The 27452-nt window shown below is 41.5% G+C and overlaps 1 long non-coding RNA gene across 1 annotated transcript; it reads left to right on the forward strand.

Moving 5' to 3' along the window:
* Window positions 1–4092: 4092 nt before the first annotated feature.
* On the forward strand, window positions 4093–27452 carry LOC145395466 (uncharacterized). The gene is made up of 3 exons (XR_013896618.1): window positions 4093–4208; window positions 26517–26690; window positions 27391–27452. It is a non-coding gene; the product is annotated as an uncharacterized LOC145395466 (long non-coding RNA).

The raw sequence follows: 27452 nt of genomic DNA on the forward strand, positions 1-27452 counted from the left end.
CCGAGAGAATAACCTCCATAATGCGCAAGGCACACCCAGATGGCTCCCGGCCATGACAGCAATAATCATTCCAGGGAAAATCAAAGAAGTACTGCCTGAGGGCCTCCTAATCCGCAGCTCCAAAGTGCCACAGACGATGTTTTTTTAGAGGGTCCGCAGGCCGTACCGGAGCGATAGGACAGGTTAAGGTGATAAGGTTATGATTGGAGGAACCCAACGGAGAGAAAAGATTAACAGTGTAAGCAGAAGGATTAGTTGTAAGGAAGGGATCAAGTATGTTGGAGATCTCTCCAAGGCGGTCAGGGATACGGTAGGGTGCTGTACAAGCTGCTGTAGGTCATTAACCCGCCCCATCCCGACGTTTTCTGGGCAGTGGTACGCCCCAGTCCCGACATTTTTGGACCTTTTTTTTTTTTTGGCTCAAACATCCGCTTTTGGTGAGAAACATCGAAAATTCATAGAGAAATCGCTCACCTGGGGTTTAAAATACTCGATCCAGGTACGAGTACTTCCTTACCTGACTGGGTTTTCTAACAGGCTGACACCAAAGAAAACGAGTTCTATGGGAGGGTAACTATTTCACACCACTCATAAACAGTATTTATTTATTTACTTGGTACGAATTTATATGTAGTACAAGAGTATATTGGTTTTCAAACAGTAATATAATCATTATAAGCATTGTTTCACTCACTAACTCATCACCATTCATGACCAATATTTTCCCCACATTACCTGATCATCATTTCTGACTGTTTCTTCCTCTAATGCTATGTAAACTTTGTCCTCCACATTGTCATCGATTGGGGAATCACTCTGGCCCTGAATGTCTTTATTGGCCAGGTCACTGGTAACAGGTGAATTGCCGAGACAATGGTGTGCAGAGGGGGGGGGGAAAGGTTATGCGGTGTAAGGCATTGTCCCTGCTTCGCATCTTGTAGAGGAACAGAGGAAGGTGTCACATGTATACGTGCCAAAAATCACTCGAGAAATCACTTGCGAAAATTGAAAATTGTGCAAATTAGGGACCTTGCAATGTTGCCACGTTAATTTATGTCTCCGGGATATGAGTGCACATCATGTGAGGACGTGAATTCACGTCTCCCGGACGGGGCGGGTTAAGGATAGAAAAGGTGTAGGCTTGTTCACCAGGTGGATCAGTGAAAGGAGAGGAGAGCCAAAGTTGATGGTGAACATTGAAATCTCGTAGAATGGAGATTTCAGAGAAAGGAGAGATGGATACAATGTGTTCCATTGTAGAAGTAAGATAGTTAAAGAATTTTTGATAGTAGAATTAGGAGATAAGTAAACAGCACAGATATATTTAGTCAGAGAATGACAGGAAAACCGAAGCCAGAGTGTAGAGAATCCAGAAGAATCGAGTTCAGGAACACGAGAGCAAGATAAGTTGTTGCGTATATATACACAACAGTCACCTTTGGCTTTGAAATGAGTCTAGAGAAAGTAGGAGGATGCAGAAAAGGGTTTGCTGTCAGTTGCCTCAGACAGCTGAGTCTCAGTTAGGAAAAGAAGGTGAGGTTTAGAGAAGGAGAGGTGGTGCTCAACAGAGCGAAAGTTGGAGGAAAGGCCGCAAATGTTGCAGAAATGAAGAAGAAGAGATTCAAACAGTTGTTCCAGGCACCTTGAGTCGTCACTGGGAGAGGGGCTGAAGGTGGGGGCATTGTTGCCCCCCCCCCCGGGGACTCCGAGGCTATGTCATTTGACGCCATTATGAAAATTTTGAAAAGTAAATGTGATGTGTACTGTGCATGTAGTTTGGTGTTGATAGTTGGAGAAACTTGTATTGGAGGCATGCTGGTCTACTCTCTGTGTTACTGAGACACTGAAAAAGTTCAGCAAAGGGGGATGGTTGGGACCTAGTCCCGAGGGCTGATGAAACGGGAGCTCCAGCTCTCCCTGTCATCAGCTTTCCATCCACCTTGGGAGTACTGCCCTGCTCGACTATATATATATATATATATATATATATATATATATATATATATATATATATATATATATATATATATATATATATATTTTTAAGGAGAGGAAGAATGAACCAAAGGCCATAAGCCTGCAGTAACAGTTCCCTCCAAGAGAAAAACAAAATACAATAGAGAGCCAAATTCAAGATCCGATCATTTTGAGATGCCTGGACACACTGTGTTTAAAAGACTCGAGATCATAGGCAGCAGGAAATACAGACAGAGGGAGACAGTTCCAGAGCTGACCTGTTGCATAAATGAAAGACTGGGAGTAATGGTTAACTCTTGCATTAGAGAGTTGGACAGAAAAGGGATGAGAGTTTGCTGCCAGACGGGTGCTGCGCGCCCGTCGTAGAGGTGGAGGAATGCAAGCAGACAGTTCAGAGGAGCAGTGACCATTAAAGTAGCGATAGAATAGAGATAAAGATGCAACAGTGCAGCAAAGAGACAGAGGTTGAAGGGAGTCAGTAAGAGGAGGAGAGTTAATGAGATGAAAAGCCTTTGACTCCACCCTATTGAGAAGAGCTGTATGTGGGGAGACTCCCCACACATGAGAGTTGTACTCCACACAGGGACGGATAAAACCCCTGTATAGAGTCAACAATTGTGCAGGGGTAAAGAAAGAGCGGAGTTGGCTTAGCACACCCAATCTCTTGGAAGCAGATTTTACAAGAGATGTAATATGATCTTTCCAAGATAAGTCCCGAGTAAATGAAACCCCAAGCATGTTCAAGGATGATGCAGGATTAAGCTGAATATTATTAAACATTAGTGGGTATACCTGTGGAAGATTTTGTTGGGTTGATAGGTGTAAGAACTGAGTCTTAGATGCATGAAAAACAACCATATTATTTTTACCCCAGTCAGAGATACGAGCCAAGTCAGACATTAGGTGTGCCATAGCCTCATCCCTTGTTTGTTGAGGTAACTGTTGAGATGGGCGTTGCTGGAACCGAATGGAAAGGTGAAGGGTGGAGTCATCAGCGTAAGAGTGGATAGGGTTAGATGTACAGCTTAGATCATTGATGAATAAAAGGAAGAGAGTTGGTAATAGGACAGAGCCCTGAGGAACATCACTGTTGATAGATCTAGGAGAAGAACGATGGCCGTCTACAACAGCGGCTATAGAAAGACCAGGAAGGAAGCTAGCGATGAAGGCACAGATAGAAGGATAGAAACCGTAGGAGGGCAGTTTGGAAATTAAAGATTTATGCCAGACTCGATCGAAAGCCTTTGAGATGTCAAGTGCAATGGCAAAGCTTTCGCCAAAGTCCCGAAAGGAGGATGACCAGGAGTCTGAAAGGTAGGTGAGAAGATCGCCAGTGGAGCATCCCTGACGGAACCCGTACTGACGATCGGAAAGAAGGTTGTGATAGGAAAGATGCCTTAAAATGTTTCTATTGAGAATTGACTCGAAAACTTTTGAAATACAGGACGTTAAAGCAATTGGACGATAGTTGGAGGGTTGGGAGTGGTCACCCTTCTTTGGGACTGGCTGAATGAGAGCAAACTTCCAGCAAGAAGGAAAGGTACAAGTTGAAAGACAAAGGCGAAAGAGTTTGCCTAGGCAGGGCGTAAGCACAGAAGCACAGTTCTTGAGAACAACAGGAGGGACCCCATCAGGCCCATATGCCTTGTTAGTACTGAGGCCAGTGATGGCGGAGAATACACCAGCTGAAGAAATTTTAATGTCAGCTAAGAGGAAGTCAGAGGGGGGAAGTGATGGAGGAACAGCACCGGAATCGTCTAAGGTGGAATATATATATATATATATATATATATATATATATATATATATATATATATATATATATATATATATATATATATATATATATATATATATATATATATATATATATATATATATATATATATATATATATATATATATATATATATATATATATATATATATTTTCCGTATATAATTCTCGCGATGCATGTGTCAGTCTGAATATGACTCACCGTGTGTGGGAAGGGGAGCGGGTAAGAGGAAGGGCAAATCAGCTACAACTCCACTTCCCTCCCCCCCTTCCCACTGCCTTGCAGCCACAGCTGTTCAGTAATATAAGGAAGGGTGGGAGAGTCCATTCGTGCACCGTTCCTTATCAGGTACAGAGGCAGCAGCAGTGGAGGTCAAATACAACCTTCCCTTAAGTCCCTCATACAAGCTGCTTCTCTGATCACCTCACCTCAAACTTCTGCTTTCTTCTCTAAGTAAGAGTTTTGCTTAGTATTTGTAAGAGCTTAGGGATCACTTTAGTCTTGATTTTCTCTTGAGGTCCGGTCTGAGCTCACTAAAAGTCACATCTAGAACCCAAACGAGTCGCAAAATACTCAGTGCCCAGTTTGGTCCATATCTTCGTCTGCATTCGTCGCCATGTAAAACTTTTCAGTAGAAACTTTTATTTCACGAGAGTATGGTAACATTTTCTTAATTATACCGGATAGAGACAGCCAATCTAACCAACTAGAAAAGACTATTGTATCGAAAGGATTAACAACAGCTGCGTATGACCTCCCCAGTTAGCTAAGTCTATCCTGAAGAGATACAGTATAATCACTTGCAAACGACCTAAATTATACGTAAAAGTTATCCTTGTGTTGAGGGATTTAACCCATTCGTGCAAAGGAATTCCTGTGCAAGAGACTTTGCTGGAAGGATAATTAGAGTATCGCCCTCCGCCTGTCGTTCATAGTCGCTAATGTGATAGGTCCGTGCCCTTTATTACCCTTTGAAAATGCCCAGCTCCGTCCTCTTTTGAGGACTCGCATAATTGGGTTAATGAAGTTCAGGTTCATCCTAACCTCACTTTAACTCGATTTTCGTTCACTTTTGTCTCAGTGTAAGAAACAATATCGGATTAATGCCGACTCCACGAGATTCAGTGAACCATTTAAGCCAATTATGCTATTTTTATATCGTTCTCCCCATGGCGGTCGTTTTTACTTACTTCAGGAGGGGTTAGTTACAGCCCTTTCACTTCACAACTCGGGAAAACTCCTAGGCTGTATCAAAATCGTCTGAAAGTAGCAAGCATGAAACGTAAAGGCTAGGCTGGCTATGAGGTATAAATCAGATGGTTGGTTCTTGGTAAGGCCCAGTTATCCTGTAGAATTTTATATAATATTGACCTCTTGCTTCTGTTCACTCAGCAGTATGGTCATTCTGTATAATAATTAGCCCTTGTTTCTGTTCACTCAGCAGTATGGTCATTCTGTATAATAATTAGCCCTTGTTTCTGTTCACTCAAAAGTACAGTGACTCTGTCGAATAATTACCTATTGTCTTTGTTCACTCAGCAGTATAGTCCTCTGTAGTCCTCTGGAATCGTTTTATTTACCGCTTGTCTATGTTAACCAGCAGTATACTCGGCAAACAAATGGAAGGGAATTATAAACATATATTCCAACTGTTCACTGTGTTATAAGTGGCTATATTATACTCTTTGGAAAATCTACAGTATTATTAAACCAAACAGGGAAAATAGTGTTTTCGAAATCTTTTGACATTACCGGACTCAGTCATGGTCATGTCTGCCTCTTAAACTACAGTATATGGCGTATTTGGTGTATTTTACGTATTCTTCCTGCCAATAGGCAGATTGTAGCGCTATCTGAGCAGGGCGGTACACCCAAGGTGGATGGAAAGCTGACAACAGGGAGAGCTGGAGCTTCCGTTTCATCAGCCCTTGGAACCTGGTCCAGGCCATCCCTTTTTGCAGAACTTTTCAGTGTTTCAGTAACACGGCCAGCATGCTCTCTAATACAAGATCCTCTGTCAACAACAAACTACGAGTACATGCACGTTACACACTACACTCCCAGTTCAAAGTTTTGTTGAAAATGGCGTCTCAGGATCAAGCCTTGGAATCTTTGGGGGGGGAGGGGGGAGACCATAAATGCTCCCACCATCCACCCTTCTCCCAGCGACGACCAAGCGAGATACCTGGAACCAGTGTCTAACTCACTTCATTCTTCAACATTCGCGGCCTTTCCCCTAACTTTCTGTTGATCGCTGCCTCTCCTCCTCGAAACCTTACCTTTTCTTCTTCACAGAGGCTTAACTGTCTGAGACGACTGATAGCAAACCATTCTCTGTATCCTCCTGTTTTATACTTATTTCAAAGTGAAAAGTGGTTGTTGTGTGTATGTACACAACAACATATCTACCTCTCGTGTTCTTGAACTTGGATCATCTGAATTCTCTACTCTTTGGCTTCGACTATCCTGTAATTTTATAACTAATTATATCTGTGCTGTTTACTTGTCCCCTAATACTACTGACTTTCGAAAATTCTTCGAGTACCTTACTTCTAAGATGGAACACATCCTATCAACTTCTTTCTCTGAAATCTCCATTCTAGATTATTTCAGTGTTCACCACCACCTTTGGCGCTCTTCTCCATTCACCGATTCACCTGGTGAAAAGCCTGCATTTTTTTTTTCTATCCTTAATATCCTAGAGCAGCTTGTACAACACCCTACCTGGATCCCTCAACTTGGAGAGAGTTCCAAGATACTTGACCTCTTCCTTACAACTAAGCCTTCTGCTTAATTTTCTCTATCCGTTGGGTTCCTCCAGTAACAATCTGATCCACTGGACCTGTCCTACCATTCAAGTAAGGCCTGTGGACTCTCACAAGAAGTAGCGGCTGTGACACTTTGAAGTTGTTAATTGGGAGGCACTCAGACAATACTTCTTTGACTTTCCCTTGAATGATTACTGCCTCCATGGCCTAGAGCCATCTGAGTGTGACTTGCGCATTATGGAGGTTATTCTCTCGGGCATGGAAGTATACATTCCTTTCACTTATTCTCTGACTAATGCCCCACGCCCCCCTCCCCCCCCAAAAAAAAAGGTTAAATCACACTTCTTCTAATGCTGTCCACAACAAGGAGAGGGCCTACAAAAGGTACCGAGACCAACCCTTCCAAAATTGCAACTCTTTTATGTTTTTGCGTAGAATTGTGCAGAGTCTGTTCTTTGCCCTGCTAAAAATGATTTAATTTATACTAAATGCTCTGATCTCTTCAATTCATTTTCTTCCCGCTCCTTCTGGCAAGTTCTTCGCTCATCTAAAAATAATTTCATATGTACTAAATACTCTGATTTCGCCAGCTCCCTTTCTTCCAGCTCCTTCTGGCACCTTGCCAGAAACCTTTGTAAGAACTTTACACCATCATCCATTCCTCCTCTCTTTCACCCTGATGGCTCTGTACCTGTTTCATCTACTGATAAGAGCAGAACTCTTTGTTCGGACTTTCTCACCTGATTCGGCCTTAGACAGTTCCGGTGCTGCTCCTTCCTCACTTCCTCACTCTGACTTCCTCATGACTGACATTAAAATTATTTCAATTGATGTGGTTTCTGCTATCATTGGTTTCAATACTAACAAGGCATATGGGCCTGTTGGGGTCCCTCCTATTGTCCTCAAGAACTGTGTTTCTGTGCTTACTCCCTGCCTAAGCAAAGTCTTTTGTCTTTGTCTGTCACCTTGTATCTTTCCTTCCTGCTGGAAGTTTGACCTCATTCAGCCTGTTCCAAAGAAGGGTGACCATTCCTGGCCCTCTAACTATGCCCAGTTGCTTTACCAGCCTGTATTTCAAAAGATTTCGAATTTATTCTTAACAAAGTTGAGAGTTGGAAGGGAAAGTTAGATACTGGGAGGAAGAGAGAGGTTGCAAGATTAGTGAGATAGAGTAAGGAGAGAGTGTATGAGGAAACTGGAAGGAATTCGAGTATAAAGTGGAGAGAATGTAAAACATTGTTCTGGAAGAAGGTAAGGACAGTTAGACAGGGTGATAAATAAGTTAGTATGGGAGTGAAAGATAAAAATGGTTGACTGATAGTGGTGAAGGGAGAAAAAGTAAGAAGATGGAGATAACACTTTGAGGAATTGCTGAACATAGAGAATGAAAGTAATCCAAGAAAAAACTGGCTGACGAATGGCTGGGAGAAGGAGGGAGGTGAGAGGGGAGGAAGGAATCAGTAGGATGGAAATAGAGGTCGCAATGACGAAAGTCGAAATGGGGAAAGCCCGACGAATTGATGGAGTGTGTGGTAAAATGCTGAAGCCTTGAGGAGAGATAGTAGTAGAACTGATACGGAAGATTTGCAGATTGGCCTGGGAGGAAGGTAGAGTAATGGTGGATTGGAAGTCAGATATAATTAATCCCATTTACAAAGGAAAAGGGCAGAAAGAATTCTGGCTAATGACTGGGGCATTTGTCTTCTTAGTGTAATAGGAAAAGTATATGGCAATATAATTATTGACAGAGTCTGGGAAATATCAGAGGAATAAGTAAAAGAACAGGGAGATTTTAGGATGGGAAGAGGTTGTGTAGATCAGAAATTCATTCTTAGGTCCTCAGTGGAAGTGTCTCTAGAGAAGGGACGGAAGATGTTTGTGGCCTTCATGGATTTGGAGAAAGCATAAGACAGTGGATAGCCAAGGAATGTGGAAAATATTAAGAAAATATGGAGTAAAAAGGAAACTGTTGAATGCCGTGAACAGTGTGTATGAGGGTGTCAAGGCCGCAGTGCGTGTGGATGGTGAACTGACTGAGTTTTCTCATTTAAATGCTGGATAGAAACAGGGATGTGTCTCCATGGCTGTTCAATCTGTATATGGATGGGGTTATTAAAGAGATACAAGGTAGGGAAGTGGATGTTGTAGCGGCTGTAATAAGAAACAGCAAAGTTTGGAGACTTCCTGTTCTGTTGTCTGCGGATGATACTGTATTGCTAAGTGAAGATAAAGTGGAACTGCAAGGCTTCGTAAACGAGTTTGCGAGAACATGTTAGAAACGGAATCTAAAGGTGAATGTAGGGAAGAGTAAAGTTATGGTTTTCAAGAGTAATGTCGTCAACAAATGAACTATGAGGTCAGATGATGAGAAAATGGAAAATGTGAGTGCATTTAACTACTTGGGCAGTGATGAATAAGGAAGGACGTTTGGATGATGAAGTGCTTCAAAGGGTACAACAAAGAATAAAGGTTGATGGTTCTTTGAAAGCAATGATAAGAAACGGGGAAATGAGCATGGAAACAGGGAAGTGAGCATGGAAGTAAAAAAGTCGATGCATGACAGTATTGTGTTACCGACACAAATATCTGGAAGCGAAACTTGGACCATGTTGTAAGGACATAAGTCTAGTGTGAGAGCAGTGGAAATGAGTTACTTGAGAGGAGCATGTGGAGTTATATAAAGACACAGACTGACAAATGAGGAAATAGAGGAAGGTTTTGGTATGGACGTGGGTGTGACAGAACACGTTAGAGGAAATATACTGAGGTGGTTTAGCCACATGAAGAGGATGGAGAGTGAGCTACTAACGAGGAGAGTGTATTTGAGTGAGATGCGGGGGGGGGGGAGAGGGAGGTGGAGGCGCGGATGAGATGGAGGGATGGAGTGGAGAGGCATATGAAAGAAAAGTATGTAAGCTGGAGAAAGGCAGCGAAATGGCAAGGGAAAGGGCGACATGGAGGTGATTTATTTGTGGCTGCCCCTTACGGCATTAAGGCATCTGCCAATAGTTGGATAGACAGACCTTTCCTATCACAACCTTCTTTCCGATCGCCAGTATGGGTTCCGCCAGGGACGCTCCACTGACGATTTTCTTATAAAACTCTTAAACTCCTGGTCATCCTCCTTTCTGGACTTCGGCGAAATCATTGCCATTGCACTTAACATCTCAAAGGCTTTCGATCGAGTCTGGCATAAATGTTTAATTTCCAAACTGCCTGCTTGCGGTTTCATTTCTTCTCTCTGTGTCTTCAACTCTCTCTTCCTTTCTGGTTGTTCTGTAGCTGCTATTGTAAACGGTCACTATTCTTCTACTAGAGCTATCAACAATGGTGTTCCTCAGGGCTCTGTCCTATCATCAACTCTCTTCCTTCTCTTCATCAATGACCTTGATGTACATATAACTCTTCAGACTCACATGCTAATGAGTTCACTCTTCACTTCTACATTTGCTTCCCACAGTGTCCAATTCAGCAGTTAATTCAGCAAACAAGGGATGAAGGTAGGGCACTTCTAACATCTTACTTGGCTCATATTTCTGACTGGGGTAAAAGAAATCTTGTTTTTAGTGTTTCAAAAACTCAGTTCTTACATCTTTCAGCCTGTCAAAATTTTGGACATGAGTATCCTCTAATTTTTAACAATATATATCTCAATCTTCCATCATCTTTAAACATACCTGGGGTTTCATTCTCTTGGGATTTATTTTGGAAAGCTCATATTACTTATCCCGTAAAATCTGCCCCCAGGTGATTAGGTGTACCAAGCTGTCTCCATGCCTCCTTTACCCTTGACAATTGTTGACTTAGTACACGGGTTTTATTCATCCCTGTGTAGAGTACAACTCTGGTGTGTAAAGAGGCTCCCCACATACAGGTATGCTCAACAAGGTTGAGTCAAAGGCTTTTCGTCTTATTAACTGGGGAAGTGATGGAGGAACAGCACCGAAATCGACTAAGGTGAAATTGGAGAAGAAAGTCTAAGCAAAGAGATCTGCTTTATCAGTAGAAGAAATAGCTACAGAGCCATCAGAGTAGAAAAGAGGAGGGAAGGATGATGAGGTAGAGTTGTTAGAAAGATTTTTGGCAAGGTGCCAGAAGGCGCAGGAAGAATTCAAGTTGGAGAGTTGAGAGCATTTAGTACGGATCAAATTATTTATAGCAGAGTGAAGAAGAGACTTAGCACTATTCCGGGCAGAAACGTATAAAAGACGTGATTCAGGGGTGGGTTTGCTCTGGTACCTTTTATAGGCCCCCTCCTTGTTGCAGACAGCATTAGAACAAGCGTGATTAAACCAAGACTTTCTTGCATTAGTCAAAGGATATGAGAAAGGAATGTATGCTTCCATGTCCGAGAGAATAACCTCCATAATATGCAAGGTACACCCAGATGGCTCCCGGCAATGGAAGCAATAATCATTCCAGGGAAATTTAAAGAAGTACTGCCTGAGGGCCTCCCAATCTACAGCTCCAAAGTGCCACAGATGACGTTTCTTTGGAGGGTTCACAGGCTGTACCGGAGTGATAGGACAGGTTAAGGTGATAAGGTTGTGATCAGAGGAGCCCAACGGAGTTGGAAGATTAGCAGGGTAAGCAGAAGGATTAGTTGTAAGGAAGAGGTCAAGTATGTGGAAGCTCTCTCCAAGGCGGTCAGGGATACGGGTAGGGTGCTGTACAAGCTGCTCTAGGTCATTAAGGATAGAAAAGGTGTAGGCTTGTTCACCAGGTGGATCAGTGAAAGGAAAGGAGAGCCAAAGGTGGTGGTGAACATTGAAATCTCGTAGAATGGAGATTTGAGAGAAAGGAGAAATGGATAGAATGCGTTCCATTGTAGAAATAAGATAGTCAAAGAATTTTTGATAGTCAGTAGAATTAGGTGTTAAGTAAACAGCACAGATATATTTAGTCAGAGAATGACAGGAAAGCCGAAGCCAAAGTGTAGACAATTCAGAAGAATCGAGTTCAGGAACACTAGAGAAAGATAAGCCGTTGCGTCTATGTACATAACAGCCACCTTTGCCTTTGAAATGAGTATAGAGAAAGTAGGAGGATACAGAAAAGGGTCTGCTGTCAATTGCCTCAGACAGGTGAGTCTCAGTTAGAAAAAGAAGGTAAGGTTTAGAGAAGGAGAGGTGGTGCTCAACACAGCGAAAGTTAGAAGAAAGGCCGCGAATGTTGCAGAAATGAAGAAGAGAGTCAGACAGTGGTTCCAGGCAGCTCGAGTCGTCACCGGGAGAGGGGCGGAAGGTGGGGGCATTTATGTTCCCCTCCCCCCATGGGGACTCCGAGGCCACGTGTTGAGCTGCCATGTTTTTTTTTGTTTTTTTTAAATTTTGGAAAAGGAAGTGTAATATGTACTGTGCATGTAGTTTGGTGGTGGTAGAGAAACTTGTATTGGAGAGCATGCTGGCCATACCCCTGAACTGAAAAAGTTCAGCAAAGGGGTATGGTCGCGACTTAGTCCCAAGGGCTGATGAAACGGGAGCTCCAGCTCTCCCTGTCAGCAGCTTTCCATCTACCTTGGGAGTACTGCCCTGCTCGACTGGTGCTACAGCCTATGACCTCCAATCTTTCAAAAGCAGTGTGTCCAGGCATAATGAATTGTACAGGTCTTGAATTTGGCTTTCATCTTGTTTTCCTCTTGGAAGGAACAGCCTTACGGGCCTCTGAGCTTTGGTTCTAACTCCTTTGAAAAAAAAAAGAAAAAAAGAAAACAAAAGAATCGGTTCAACATCGATTCTGAGGGGTTATATATAGCCTAACTTACTGTTCATGGCTAGACCCCATCCCGAAAGTAACATTAAAACCTGTCTATCTATCTATTGCCAGACTCCCTAATCCCGTGAGGGGTGGCCACAAACAAATCGTCTCCACGTCACCCTGTCCCCCGCCATTTCACTGCCCTGCTCCCAGTTCACACACCCCTCTCTCATATACCTCTCCCCTTCATCCCTCCATCTTATCCTCCCCCTTCCTCTCCCCGCCCTTCACTTCATTCACATACACTCTCCTCGTCAGTCTCTCGCTCTCCATCCTCTCCACATGGCCAAACCACCTCAGTGTGTTTCTGCTAACGCTTCCTATTACATCCACATCCACACCACAACTCTCCTTCACTTCCTCATTTGTCAGTCTGTCTCTCCATGTGACTCCACATGTCTACATATCAGGATCGCTTGTGTAAAAAAAAAAAAATGTCATCGAAGTGAAGGTGGAAATCAAATCCTATGACACTGGCGGTATTACATGCTAGGAATGGCCTGAACATTAGTGAATATATGATGGCTGTATTAGTACACTTAGCCCCCTTATGACATCCTCAGCTGGGTAAATGCACCTCCCGTTAGCTGCAACGTAGCACTCGAGGTGTTCCGATCATGAGACAGTTAACAACGTCAGCACTGCAAATGTCGGACTCTTGTGACTTACTCTTGGGTGAATTATATCGTCTCGTGTCCATCCTGATGATGAGAGGGTTTTAATCCTTCACCCCTAACACTCACCCATGTTGTCTCTCAGGCTTCCCAATGAAAGAGGATCTGAGCCATATTTTCGAATCATTAAGTCCATGTAGCATGTAAAAATTATTGTGAGTCACATCAATGTTTTTTATTTTCACATTGTTATTCATTCTATGTTTCCTGGTAAGATTTTGGAAAATACACGAGGTATTATTAAGCTATAAACAAGTTACCACAATCACAACTCAGGCTCAAAAAGTTAATGAACACTGCCCCTGCTCTCATTACCTCATCTGCACCTTCATCTGGTTTCCTCGGCACATAAAATTTTTTAACCTTTACCTTTCTCAGCTGGGACACACTCTTGAAGTCGGTGTATTTTCCCCTTTTTTATTTTAGCAGTTGAAATGGGGATCTGGATGTTATCTGACTGTAAGGCGTACTCTAGAACTATATATTATCTACCTTAATGACCCTTTTGTAGTCAACAATTCTCAGTATGATGCCCATATGGCTAAACCTTTGCCCTAATTGATGACTGTCTTTTCCAGAAGGCTTATGGTAATTAGGTCTTTTCATCCTGCAGCCCACATTAGAGTAAAAAAAAAAAAAAAAAAAAAGAATGACAGACACGCCTTATTTACGTCATGTGTATTAGAATTTGTTTTACTAAAATAAGAACTTGCATTCCTCTTCATCACTGAAGGTTTATTTCCAAGGCCTCGGAAATTAGTGTATGTTTCGTATGCTGGGAAACGATGAGGTAAAAGTCCCTTCAATCTTTGTTAAGAGTAAAATACTCAAGCATCACACTAATCACGAAGCTGTGTTTACTTACCTTGTACGGGCATTTTACTATCATTTTGGGCATGATAACCTTTTGCATCCAATGGTATCAGCAGATGCCATACAATTTACCGGGCTCAAAGTGCCGTAGTCATCAATCGATAGAGCACCACCAAAGACTGTCTCATATAATAAAGGTAAATTTCCTCTATTTTAACATTCTTATGTGATCCCTAGAGTGCACCCAGACACTTACCAACTGGGTATACCATTACCTATGATAGAGTCTTACCTTTTTTCTTGATTTACCTTGAAATGATGAGTTTCTTTTCTAGTTTTTCTCTTGCCACATATATTTAATACATTTCCTTCAACCGAATGTTTACGCAGTGATTTTCAAAACAGTGTGGCATTGGCAGGAACATTTTGACATCGAAGAGGCTGAATATATTATGCGACTTTATTTTAAAAGCTAGGTAGTAAATGCATAGACAGGTTGTAAATAAAACTATGGCCAAAATACTTCTACAGTTATATACATCTACCCCTGTATCGTGTATCTTCTCTTTTACCAACGTAAGATCAAGTATAAACAGGCGGGCAAACAGTTTCCAAATAAGTGTTTCTCTGACTATCAGCACTGTGGCCATATAATGGTACATACTGGTCTGAAAAACTCATCTCTGCCGATAATGGTATTTCTAATGTCGACTGCAGTTGCCTCTGACCAGAACCAATCGTTCTAGTCAAGTAATAGCATAATAGAAAGACTGAAAATCGACAACAGCTCGGAACAGGAAGAAACTTAGGCTATACATTAAAAGGCATGACAACAAAGGGTTAAACACTTTCGCCTATGTTAGCAATTCAAGCAGGTTGTGATAATGTTGATATATAGCCACTAGGAGGGTATATTAATTTTCTCATAACCATCTAAGCATCTTCGCCAAATAACCCTCATCCTTCGGGTCTCACGTGATGAATGAGGGGTTCTAGTCCCTTTGGGTCACAAAGTATCACGCACTCAGCTGCTACACCGTAATTTGAAGAACGTGCCCATAAATATGGTGTGAGGTGTCAGCTGAGTGCATATCAGGCAGCGTCAGTCTCGCAGTTGCCTCTGTAGTCATAACTTCACCTAGTGAACTTGATTGGTTCCTTGCCTGTCTGTTTACAGCACACCATTTCTCCTCTTTTCAGTCCTACCCCCACCACCACCAATGCACCCAAAAAAAGAGACTTAACGATAGTGTCACAAGGCGTGAATTGGCCGTGCTAGTTTCTCCTCTGTTGAGCCATAAGTCATCATCGACATACGTGACATATCACACGGACAACATGGCACCATCCTGGCTCCCCTCCTTCCGTACGATGCCTTACCACCCTCTCAACCTTCCTCTCATAGATGCCCTCCCTTGGCGAAATTAATTTTCCACCTAGATTTTCGCTCCCACAGTGTAACGAGTTTACGAGAATGACGTTTGTATACGTATAGTTCACGACAGTGACGTACACTAGGTGATGTCACGGGGGGAAGTGAAATTAAAAATAAGATGCTAATATAATTTGTATATGATCAGTTGACACAAGGTGAATCGACTTGTGAAATCTAGAAGGAAATTTTACTTTATTCAGGCTTACTTCGCCGATTCTCTAAAGATGAGAATCTTATAAACTTTCTCAACGGTACACAGCTTAGACTAATCACTCACGAGTGCTGTATTATTAGTACTGTTGGCCTCTGAGAAAATGACTCTACCCCTGACAATCAATAACTAATACTAATAATAATGGACAGGTTCTTGCAGACACTAACTCCAAGTTGGCACAACGAATTAAAGAATTAACACCAAAGAACTGGCCTAAATACCAGTTGTGATTAATATGAGAAGTTTGTGCTAACTGGGATAAGCAATTTAAGGAAAGCACAATGTGGAGAAATAAAACACGATTCTACATTTACATTAAGCTGATAGAAAGGAACTGTAAATTTATTAATGACAAAAAAAAATTACGTTACAAGTATCTTTAAAATGAACTCAAATATCAAAAGAAATACACTCACTCACTCACATTCAAAAAGCTAATTAATCTTAAGTCTAGGAAAAAGAACGTTAATACTAGTCAGTGGAGGGAATGAAGCTAGCTGCGAAGAGGCTGGGCATATCTAACTGCTAAGTCCACACTACGGCCTGTCACCAACTAGGTGGGGAGATACAGGAAATTGAAGAACTACTGGAGACCATAGGCGCTACGATGAGGGGGCCTGCTCTCAGCACTGGGCTCGACGATTCCTTACTCGCCTGGCTGTCCAACACCAACAGATCCAGTGTTGCCAGATGGTGCAGAGGAAATTTCAGGAGAAAATTACCTAAAAATTCAGTAGATATAGGTAAAAATTCGGTAGACACACACCAGTATATATATGCACCATATTGGTACTTAATATATATATTTCTGGAATCAATTTAATGAAATTAAGGAGAAGCTTTTTATATATTTAATATTTTATTACAATAGTTGGTGAAATCATTACAATACAAAATATAATTATCTTCACAAACTAAAAATTACAAAATCATTCTTTTATATGCAAATCAGAAGGAACCAAAGGCTAAGGAGCCCACAATTTTGCTCTCACTTAGAAATTAGCTTATTGAATAATTATTAATCACCATCATTTTGTTCACACAAAAAATGAATATAATGAATATCGAGTAGCTTTTTAACGACCGTAAGTGACAGTAATTCAGACATCTAGTTTTTTTTTTTTTTTTTCAGCAAAAATGAACTGATAAAGTAAGTCAGTATAGGCCATCGTTTACTTTAAAATATCCCCAAAACATATTATGATCTATTAAAACTTCTCACCTTTCAATTATGGCGTATGGGGTACTCGTAAGATTTGCTGCACTAATGTCTATCTCCCTGCATCTCGTCTCGTCCTCAGCGCAACTGCCAACTGTTGTGCCGGATTTCTGACAGACTAGGAAAAGCAGGGCTGCCAAATATTATGTCAAGGCACTATACGTGTATTTACAAATAAAAAGCAATAGAAAAGCGTTGGATTCGATATTGGCAGCATTACTAAAAAGTTAACCTTACAAACATAACATCCAAATAAATCAACAAAATATTTTGAGCCTTTAGGCCATTATATTAGGTCTCGTGGATGTGTGTTCCTCATTGTCTGCAACTCATCCCCGAGCGTTCAGTCTCGTCGCCTTCCTGTACACACCAACGTGTTTAATACGAACGGGTGGCAGTCGGCAGTGGCACACGTACAGAAAACGTCACAACATCGGCCATCCAGTCCTCCATCACCCCTCCCCTGGGCCTCTCTCTCTCTCTCTCTCTCTCTCTCTCTCTCTCTCTCTCTCTCATATTTAGCTTTTAAGGATTTTCAACTGCCGGGAAGCATAATTTCTGTAGATTTTCTGGAGAACCTTTCAAAATTCAGTAGATTAGAGCAATAATTCGGTATTTCTTGAGATCCATCAGAAATTCAGTAGATCTCACGATATTTCGGTAGATCTGGCAACACTGAACAGATCACAGATGTAACCAACCCGGGTACGTGGGGTGAGAAATGGGCATGTTCACCGGAAGTGGGCGTGGCCTAACTTCAACGGTCAGCAGAGGCAAGGCGAACGATATACACACGCAACAAAATCACTCAGTGAAGCACTAATGTCATGCATAAGAACAGTCACTTTTGGAGCAGTGACGAATATTCTGAAAAACCATCCCGCTCAAAGTGCATACAGGGACGGTTAAACTGAGTGATACACAGTGCGTCTTCCACTAGAGTTCGTACCTTCCCACCAAAGTACAATGTCACGAATTTGTATAAATACATAGCCTCGCGAATTCGTGACAACCTGGCTCCCTCCTCTCGTACAATGCCTTGCCACCTTCTCTACCTTCCTCTCATAGATGCCCTCCCTGGGCGAAATTGATTTTCCACCTAGATTTTCGATCCCACAGTGTAAAGAGTTTACGAGAATGATGTTTTTTATAGTTTATGACAGTGACGTACAGTAAGTGACGTGAAGTAGCAGGTGACATGCGAAGAATGTAAATGTCAGTGACGTGTAATTCACGAAACTGACGTGGTAAAATAATGTGTGTGGCAGTGACGTGTATGTTTTTACTACAGGAACGAGTATTATTATATCACGTCAGACAGTGACGTGTGTTTCTAGTATTTATAAATACTTATTTAAAATAAAAAGTAAACTATATATATAAGTGGTTAAGTGATTTTGTTAGTACTTAGCGTGAATAGAAAGTAACTGATTATTCATAATGTTTTCATTTAGTATTACCGTAAGAGATTTACAGAAAAATACGTATTTGGCACACTAGGTGATGTGCACATTAAGTAATAATAATGACATTGGTTGAAATTCAGTGATTTTAGAAAAAAAAAAAATTTCAGTCAGGGAATTTTATTCGTAAGATTGTTACTCCCAGTATACCATCGGGCACGGTGTTACACTGGAGTGGCTGAAAAATGAGTGAACTGGTAAGTTCTGAATGTGAGGGAGCTGCGCGAGGCAGTCAGCCAAAGGCCACATAGCATCTGAACGCAGCGTCTTTGAGCAGGCAAAAGTTACCTCTATTATTCACCTCCGTGCTCCTCAAGAACACCAGCTAGTGGACTTAGGAAGCTTTCATTGGAAAGAGGAAAGATTACTGAGCATCCTGATAGTCATCCGATTTTTCCAGGTAGTATGGTTGCTGGGATATGTGTGAAAATGATTAATTTCAGACTTTTTACACGTGAGGAGATGTGGCGGCTTCAACCCCCCAAAGGACATGGGTTAAAGTGATATTAGTTTAAATGAATCACACAATCCCATTGTGGCTAATGACAATATGTTGAAATGTTCTCTTTTAATATAAGTTACTTTTCTTAAATCTCAGCTCACAAGAACACGACATAGGAGCCATAATAATTGTGGAAGTTTATACTTTTACTCATTTTTAATGCATTTCTTATTTCACTATACCAACATATTAAAAATGTACAGTACACGACATGTACGTAAAAGTATGTTTCGTTTATTTGTACATAATTCCATAATCCCGGATTCCCAGGCACACAAGTATATCTAGATTCATTAAGTCCTCATTTATAATAAGTTTCTTCCAGGACATTTCTATGTGTAACTTACAAAGAAGGGAGAGAGTGTGAGGTATTTTGTTTTTGTTTCATCCATTAGAAACAATGGGTTTTTATTTCACCATAATACAGTGAATTCAAAAGGCCCTATCCATTTGTTTTCGCTGTTGGATTATGGTCACGATTACAGCCAGTTAAAGGTGTGGATAAGATGTCACACGTTCTCAGACTTAAAGCCAGCCCCCGTATGGACTCCTTGTGTGAAACATTATTACGTCTGATGACGATCAGTGACTAGAGTAATGTCGGAAATTAGTTTTGGTCAGGCACGAATTACCAGATTCAAGGTTAGTTAAAGTGAGGTCAAGGTGGGATAATGCTGAATCCTTGTAATTCACTCGTTTCCCTACATTTTCATTTTAAGCGATTTGTGCAATTTCCATTTCCATTGTCAAGTTAAGTTTTTATCATTTTTTACAAAGGTGTCCGTCTGGAAGCAATGAAGAAAGTAAAAATGGGGAAAGCCCCAGGAATTGTTGGAGTGTGTGGTGAAATGCTGAAGCATGGGGGTTAGTAGTAGAATGGATGTGGAAGATGTGCAGATTGGCCTGGGAGGAAGGTAGAGTCCCAGAGGATTGGAAGCCAGGTATAATTATTATTCCCTAGTAAAAAGGAAAAGGGGAAAAAGAAGTGTGTGGTAATCATAGGGGCATTTGTCTTCTTAATGTAATAGGAAAAGTATATGGTAGGATACTTGCTGACAGTTAGGGAAATAACAGAGGAATTAGTTGGAGAAAAACAGGGAGGTTTTAGGAAGGGTAGAGGTTGTGTAGATCAGATATTCATTCTTAGATCTTTAGTGGAAAAGTATAAAGAGAAGGGAAAGAAGTTGTATGCAGCCTTCATGGATTTGGATAAAGCATGTGACAGGGTGGGTAGACAAGGACTGTGCAAAGTATTAAGAATGTATGGAGTAGATGTTAAGTTGCTGAATGCTGTGAACAGTATGTATGAGCGTGCTAAGGCTGCTGTGGGTGTAGATGGTGAACTGAATAAATTATTCTACTTGAAGCTTGGATTGAAACAGGGATGTGTTATGTCTCCATGGTTGTTCAATCTGTATATGGATGGGGTTACAAAAGAGATACAAGGTAGGGCAGTGGCTGTTGCAGTGGCCGTGAGAGAGGACAGTGTCTGGAAACTCTCTGTACTATTGTTTGCAGATGATACTGTGTTGTTAAGTGAAGACAAAGGGGAGCTGCAATGCTTGGTGGATGAGTGTGGAAGAGTGTGTAAGAAACAGACTGTAAAGGTGAATGTAGCGAAGAGTAAAGTTATGGTGGTCGAGGGAAGTGAAGTCAGTGAATGTACAGTGAGGTTGGATGAGGAGGAAATGGAAAATGTGAGCGCATTTAAGTACAGTAAAAGTCCATAGACCTTCCGGATGATCAGATTTTCCGTCAGACAGGTACTTGAAAATGTTCAAAACACCCCCCAAAATAATATTAATCGGGGAGACAACACCTGATAAAGTACACCTCGGACAACTGGCTGGGTGAACATCCGGGACCTCCTGAATGCCAGTGTGGGAGTAAAATTGGATGGTTCGACGCACTGCTTTGGGCTATTTTTTGACATATTTCGATTTTTTCCCGAACTATCGCGATTTTTTACCCAAAAAATAAAAATGACCCTGGGGTGAAAATTCTGAACCATCAGGTTTTCCAAACCATCGGATGCCGGATTATCGGAAGTTCACTGTACTTGGGTAGTGTGATGAGCAAGGATGGAAGTTTGGAGGGTGAAGTGCTTGGAAGCGTACAACAAGGAAGAAAGGTTGCTGGTTCCTTGAAAGCAGTGATAAGAAAAAGGTAAGTGAGCATAGAAGTGAAAAAGTCTCTACATGACAGTATTGTGAATGAAGCTTGGACCTTGTTGGAGGGACAGAAGTCAAGAGTGAGAGCAAGGGAAATGAGTTATTTGAGAGGAGCATATGGAATCACATGGAGAGACAGACTGACAAATGAGTATGTGAAGGAGCATTGTGGTATAGATGTGGATGTGATAGGAAGCGTTAGGAGAAACACATTGAGGTGGTTTGGCCATGTGGAGATGATGGAGAGTGATAAACTGATGAGGAGAGTGTATGTGGGTGAAGTGGAGGGGGGGAGAGGGATGGGGAGGCCAAGGATGAGATGGAGGGATGGAGTGGATAGGTATAAGAGAGAGGGAGGTGTGAGCTGGGAGCAGGGCAGTGAAATGGCAGGGACAGGGCGACGTGGAGGCATTTTTGTTTGTGGCCACCTCTTACAGGATTAAAGCGTCTGGGAATAGATAGATAGACAGTCTGATTGATATTTACCTTAAAAATAGCTATACAAGCACTAGATTTCGAGCGTGGGCTTCTTTGGGCTAAAACTCGAAAACTAGTGATTTGCGATATATCTTAACGTCACAGTAAATAATAAACCAATTGGAAACGATTTTATCCAGTGTTAGATCACTGTTAAATTTTACCATAATATCCTTCAGGAATGCCGGGTGTGTGGGTGACAAGGGCTGAGATGAGGGAAACGAGGAAGGGTGTGGAAGCTGTGTTGCCCAAAAGTGATCATATGACAAGATCAACTTTAGTCTCTTTTATCCAGTGTGGACTAAACTTTGGAAATGCTTAGGTAAAAACCACTATAAAGATTCCCTTTTCGAAAGTCAAGGTCACTAAGAAATAGATGTCAGGGTCACTCGCCAAAGTTCTGATCTGATGGGAAACAAAGTTGGTGAAATTATTGTTTAGACAAGAATTAAGCAGTCTGATTTTATGAGCACTCAGTTGAAGATCTACGCCATGCGACAAAGTTCTTAATCCAGCTGAAGCACACTTGTGTTGCACCCTCTGATGCACTTTCTTGGTCATATTATGCAACTTTGCAGCAGTTTGTCAAAATAACAAAAATGTTACTCTGTCCTGCGATTTCCAGTAAGTTCAGTCCCAGGCATGACCAATGTGCAGAGTCGAAACACTGATTTGTTACCCGGGGCAGGCGGGAGAGGACTGGGAGTGAGGCTATGGCGGTAGAACTACAAGGCATGGGGATGTTGGGACAATGTAGTGTAGGAGTTAAGATGCCTTGGATAGCTCTCTGCTTGATAAAACACACACACACACACACACACACACACACACACACACACACACACACACACACACACACAATAATATTAATCTTCCATCTGGTACAGAAACCTGCCTTCCTCTATGATAGAGCACGTACATTTATAAATTTTTTGTTGGTGGAATGATGAGCCAGGAGAGATATGTTGGTGTAGCAGAAACATCATAATCATCATCATCGTCATCATCTACCTGAATCGATCCATTGATACTTCTTGGCTGTTAGCTTGTTCCATTTAATCTCAGCGAATCTCCGAAATTCCCAAACCCACCTTGTCCTTTGTCTGTCTCTCGCTCTCACTTGAACTTTGTACTGCCACTCAGCCTGTGTGTCCATCGGCTATCTGTTTTATGAACTATGTAACCTGACCACGTTCATTTGTGCTTTTTAGATGTAGTGATTATATTTGCTACTTATGTCTGTTCCCTGACCCAGGACTCCTTCTTTTTATCTCTCCATGTGACCCCCAACATGATCTTTTCCATCAATTTCTGAGCACATACTTCTTTGAACACCGGGCACATGAAGGATTGCACCGTCTTTCATTAATCCATTTCTGGTAAAAAGAGCTTGCTTATTTCTCAGTTACCCCCCCCCCCATCTCCTCCCTTGAGGGCTCTGTTCCATTCTACAGAAAGGGATCCAGGCATGAAGCTGCGTTGGGCTAAAGTGTTGTCTTCCCTCCTTCTGTCAGGACGGTACCCTTCCTGATATTTCTTTTCTTTTTACACCAGAACTAACTTTGATTTTATTTACTCTACAGATTATATTTACTCCTCCCAGTGGCTGCTTCTGTTATTTTTAGTCATTTCTGCAGTGCTCTTTCTGCATTTTTTTAAAATTTGTCCTAGCTATTGTTTTTCAATTTTAGGTTAACACTTTCTTTCTGTGATGCCGTGTCCAGAGAGGGGTTTTGTTGGGTTCCGGCCCATTAAGGTGTGTCAAGGAATGAGCAAACTGATCTTTTGGCTAAGGCAGCATCGCCACGCCCTCCTCCTGCCGTAGGATCATAGTCTTCTCAGCATTGGCAGCCTGTATAGGATTATTATCCTTATGCAGATGGACAATTTGGCATTGCTGGCAGGAATCCTGGAATGTGTAGTACTGGTATATGCAAAACTCTGAGCTCCTACAGTTACTGAGACCCGTCTTACCGGTGGGAGATGACTTTATGCCACCTTCACATTGCCCACACCAATGGGTTGCATCTCCTTTCTCTGGGGAATACACGATTTCCTTAACTATTTGACACTTGCTGGTGGAGTGCTTAGTCTTGGATATTCGCACTGTCGATGCCTCGCCAAGCACCAGACGGGATGGACTGCACTGTCTTTAGTCAATGCTTTGAGACGTTGCCTGTTGTATGAGAGAGGGAACCTTCCCTTCGTGGACGCTAGTGTTTTCATTTCTGCTAATTATATTTTATCTATTACTTGCAGTGCGCTTTTATTCCATCTTCATTATTGTGTTTCAGACTGATGTCCAACAGCATATAACCCTGGCAGGTGCAACTCCCGTTTCATTTCGGATCACTCACTCACTCGTCAAATTGCCTCATCACTGCAGTTGTTTCAACTACGAGTAATTCAAATACTGTTCCATAATAATAAAAAAGAAGGACATTCACAGAAGTTTCTCATATTTTGAAGTTTTCTCAATCACCTCATTAAGAACTTGAAATGGTTTGTTGTCGAGCAACCGGTTCTAAATTGCGCTTGTTCTCTCGGCTTGTCTGCATCAACGTTATGACTAAATTAATTTGTTATAACTTTTACGAAATGTCTATACACAAGAGATATATTAAGAATTGAACCGTAGCTCTTTAGGTCTTTGATGTAAACGTTTTGTGAAACAGACTATCAGACTCCTTTTCACCGAGATCTGGTTAAAGTTTGTATCTCAAAACATTTGGTATATAACTTTGCTGGATCACATAATACGAAGTCACCTGCATTGTTAGTATGATCAGTGGTAATACCATCATCACCTCCAGCCTTCCAGCTCTTCATTCATCTCAGAGTGTTCTTTACTTTGTCTATTGTAACGCAGGGAATGACCGAATCCACCATTTGACTATCCTCAGCTTAATTTTTTACCGTTTTACTGATACTATGTTATTTTGTGTAAAAATCAACTATATTAATCTCCTCATTTCTTAAGTTCGTTACTTCTCCATTAGGATCTCGCACATCATACTATTGCGGCCAGGTGTAGTTATCCTCCCTCCTCCAGCCAACTCGTGAATATTACAGCGCTGCAGTCGTGGTCACCACAGTTGCCTGCTATACATTTCCCTCTGTTATATCCCTAAGCTCAAGGCGTACATTGGCATATAAAACTGAAGTAATATAAATGGAGAGGACAAGACTCTGATAACATGATTATATGAAAAGAAAATTTTAATAATGCACTGTTTCGCTTATAATACAGTCGGCCAACGATCAGACATAAAAGGGTAGACTTGGCTCCCCTACCCGGTCACCACTAGATCTGAACTTTTCACACACGTCGAGTGAGCCAAGTCGAAGGATTCATTTGTTACCATTAGCGAGAGGGAAAGTGAATGTTGGAGTGCTACTGAATACTGAAGAAATAAAGAGGGTGAAGGTAATGCAGGGGGTAAAGCATTGTATTACTCAATCCTTGATATCACACACACACACACACACACACACACACACACACACACACACACACACACACACACAGACCTCGATACCATTTTTTTCCCCATCTTCCCCTGGAAGTTGCATTGATTTGTGAGGATGTAATATTTTATGTAAGAATTTCTATGGGTCGGATATTGATGTAGAGAAGGAATGGAGGTGCTTTAGAAAAAAAAAAAAAAATGCCATTTGAAACCTATTTGACATTTTCCCATTAGGGATATCCGTTTAAAGAGTAAAAATCAGAAGTCTGCCACACTTATCTGGTGCTAGCCAGGGCAAAAACTCATATTTTACACCATACACTGTTTATGGAGGTTTATTAATCAGGAGCTTTGATCGGATGTCGATCAAGCTTTGTGGAATGCTAGAGGGTCAGGGAAGGCTACAGTAATTCTACTTTCAGAGAATCTGTCAAAGCTCGTGGCCACAAAACAATATCAAATATTCAATCCTTAGATCATATAGGTGACGGATGTTCCACTCTCCGAATGATGCTTCTGGGTTAAACATTTAAGGCTTATACAGTGTCTCTTGAATACTGGCTAAACCGCTTAACGAGCAGGTATACAATAATTACAGACCCTTTAAAGATTTACAGCACGATTTTACAAGTTATTATTCATCCCCACAACGGAGGATCTCGGGGACGGGTATTGTTTTCATTCGATTTGTCTGTTGCTTTGTTTGTCTGACTGTCTGCCTGCTTGTCTGTCTGTCTGTTTTTAACTACTTTACGCAAAACTACTGGTGCGATTTTGAATGTAATTACAGGGACGATGGACTATGACCTTCTGATCACCTAATTAAATTTTGGTCCAAACTGAGGGAAGGCCCAGGATGTAGGCCCAGAAAATGTATTAAAAAAATGGAGAGCGTAATCATCGCATTTTCGACATAGCACCTTTCAGTACATCATATCGACATGAAGCCATAACCTAGAGGTGCATCTTTTAAATTTGCATCATATTACATGTTTCATTACATTAGGGGGTCACCTCCCAGTTAGTGGTAGAGAGGTGGGTCGGGCCTAAAATTTCTAATGGGCCTTACATCGTAAATTTTCACCAGATTTGCTCCAAAGATGATGTGCGACATCCTTGACTAGATATCGTGTTGTGTTTATACGTCGACACTAAAATGACTGCCGGGGACAGGTTTGCTGTGCCTTGGCACTGCTTATTGTTGTTGTTGTTGCTGTGGCTCGAGGCATAACTATACTTGACCCCGATGGACTACAGTCTAAAGTTGTCCCATTCTCCTACAGGCCTTCACCCACAGGACAGGAAGGGAACTAACCGATTTTTTAAATAACAGTTCTGTAGCCCGGTTATGTTGATACCACTGAGTGAAGACACCCTCTCCAGCACCGAACTTACTCTTAAACGTTATGTATGGCTCAAAAACCTAACCTGACAACCTACGCTAACCTAATCTAACCCTGTTATAGCCTAACCGTAATTAATCTAAGACAATAACTGTCTTAATCTCACCTCACCTAATCTAGCAATCAAAACGAACCAATCATATCTTGCACATCGAATTCTAAGGCAAGACTGGGACTTGGAAGTACTGTCAACATTAATGACGCTCATGAAGCCGATAGGTATTAATATAAGCCTTATTCTAGCCTAATCATACTCGACCTAACCTAACCTAACTCAGCCTAACCTAACCTAAGCTAACGTAACTCAACCTCACCTAACCCACCCTATCCTAACCAAACATAACCTAACTTAGATCTGGAAAAGAAAAAAAAAAAAATGCCCTACTTGTCCGCAGTTTGGACAGTTCGTTCCTGATCATCCATCATGAAGACCCTGCTGACCCTGACTTTGATGATGGTGATGATGATGATGGCTGCCTCTCAATCAACAAACGAGCCGGGACTATTTGGATGTCGTGACGATCGCGAATTTAAGGTTAATGTCAGGAAACTGTATGACTGGCAATTAGGTGAGTAATTTTAGTTTGTTTTATCGTAATAATTCTGTAAAAAAAAAAAAAAAAAAAAAAGGAGAGCAGCACATGTGGATGAGATGTAAATAGAGAGTATCGGAAGAAGTGCAACAAATAATTTGCAGGAAATATAGCAGAAGATAGGATTCGATGAGTAATATCAGTGCAGTGAAGGAATGATGTAGTTATCCCGTTGTACAAAAGATGAATGAAATGTGTGATATAAAATAACAGTAAACAATTATCTCATGAGTGTTTTACGAAACATATTTGGAAAATTTAGATAATATGGTGTGAATGTACGAGTATTAGAGTGAGTGGTAAGTGATTAGGAGCGATTTTTTAAGTGTGGTAATGGATGTGTTGATCAAATATTTGCAGTGAGACAGAAAGTAGAGGATGCAAATGTGAAGATCCGTACGGTGTTCATGATGTTTATGGATTTAAATAAGGAGGATGACAAAATGAACAGGAATGGATTACTTATTGCGGATGGATGGTGTGGATGGAGAGCTGCTGAATGCTGTATATGGTAAAAGCTATCTGTCTGGAGAGAGAGAGAGAGAGAGAGAGAGAGAGAGAGAATGTGTGTGTGTGTATGTGTGTGTGTGTGTGTGTGTGTGTGTGTGTGTGTGTGTGTGTGTGTGTGTGTGTCCTGGTAACACTTCACATCTCACAATAACCTTCCTCTGCTCAGCATTAGATCAGTGTACGAAGCCGAGGACGCTGGAATTCTGCGAGTCTCAGCTGGACAACTGC

This window comes from Coenobita brevimanus, chromosome 31, assembly GCF_032717465.1.
Source record: "Coenobita brevimanus isolate Jiangsu-jjx chromosome 31, ASM3271746v2, whole genome shotgun sequence".
Classification (NCBI taxonomy): domain Eukaryota; kingdom Metazoa; phylum Arthropoda; class Malacostraca; order Decapoda; family Coenobitidae; genus Coenobita; species Coenobita brevimanus.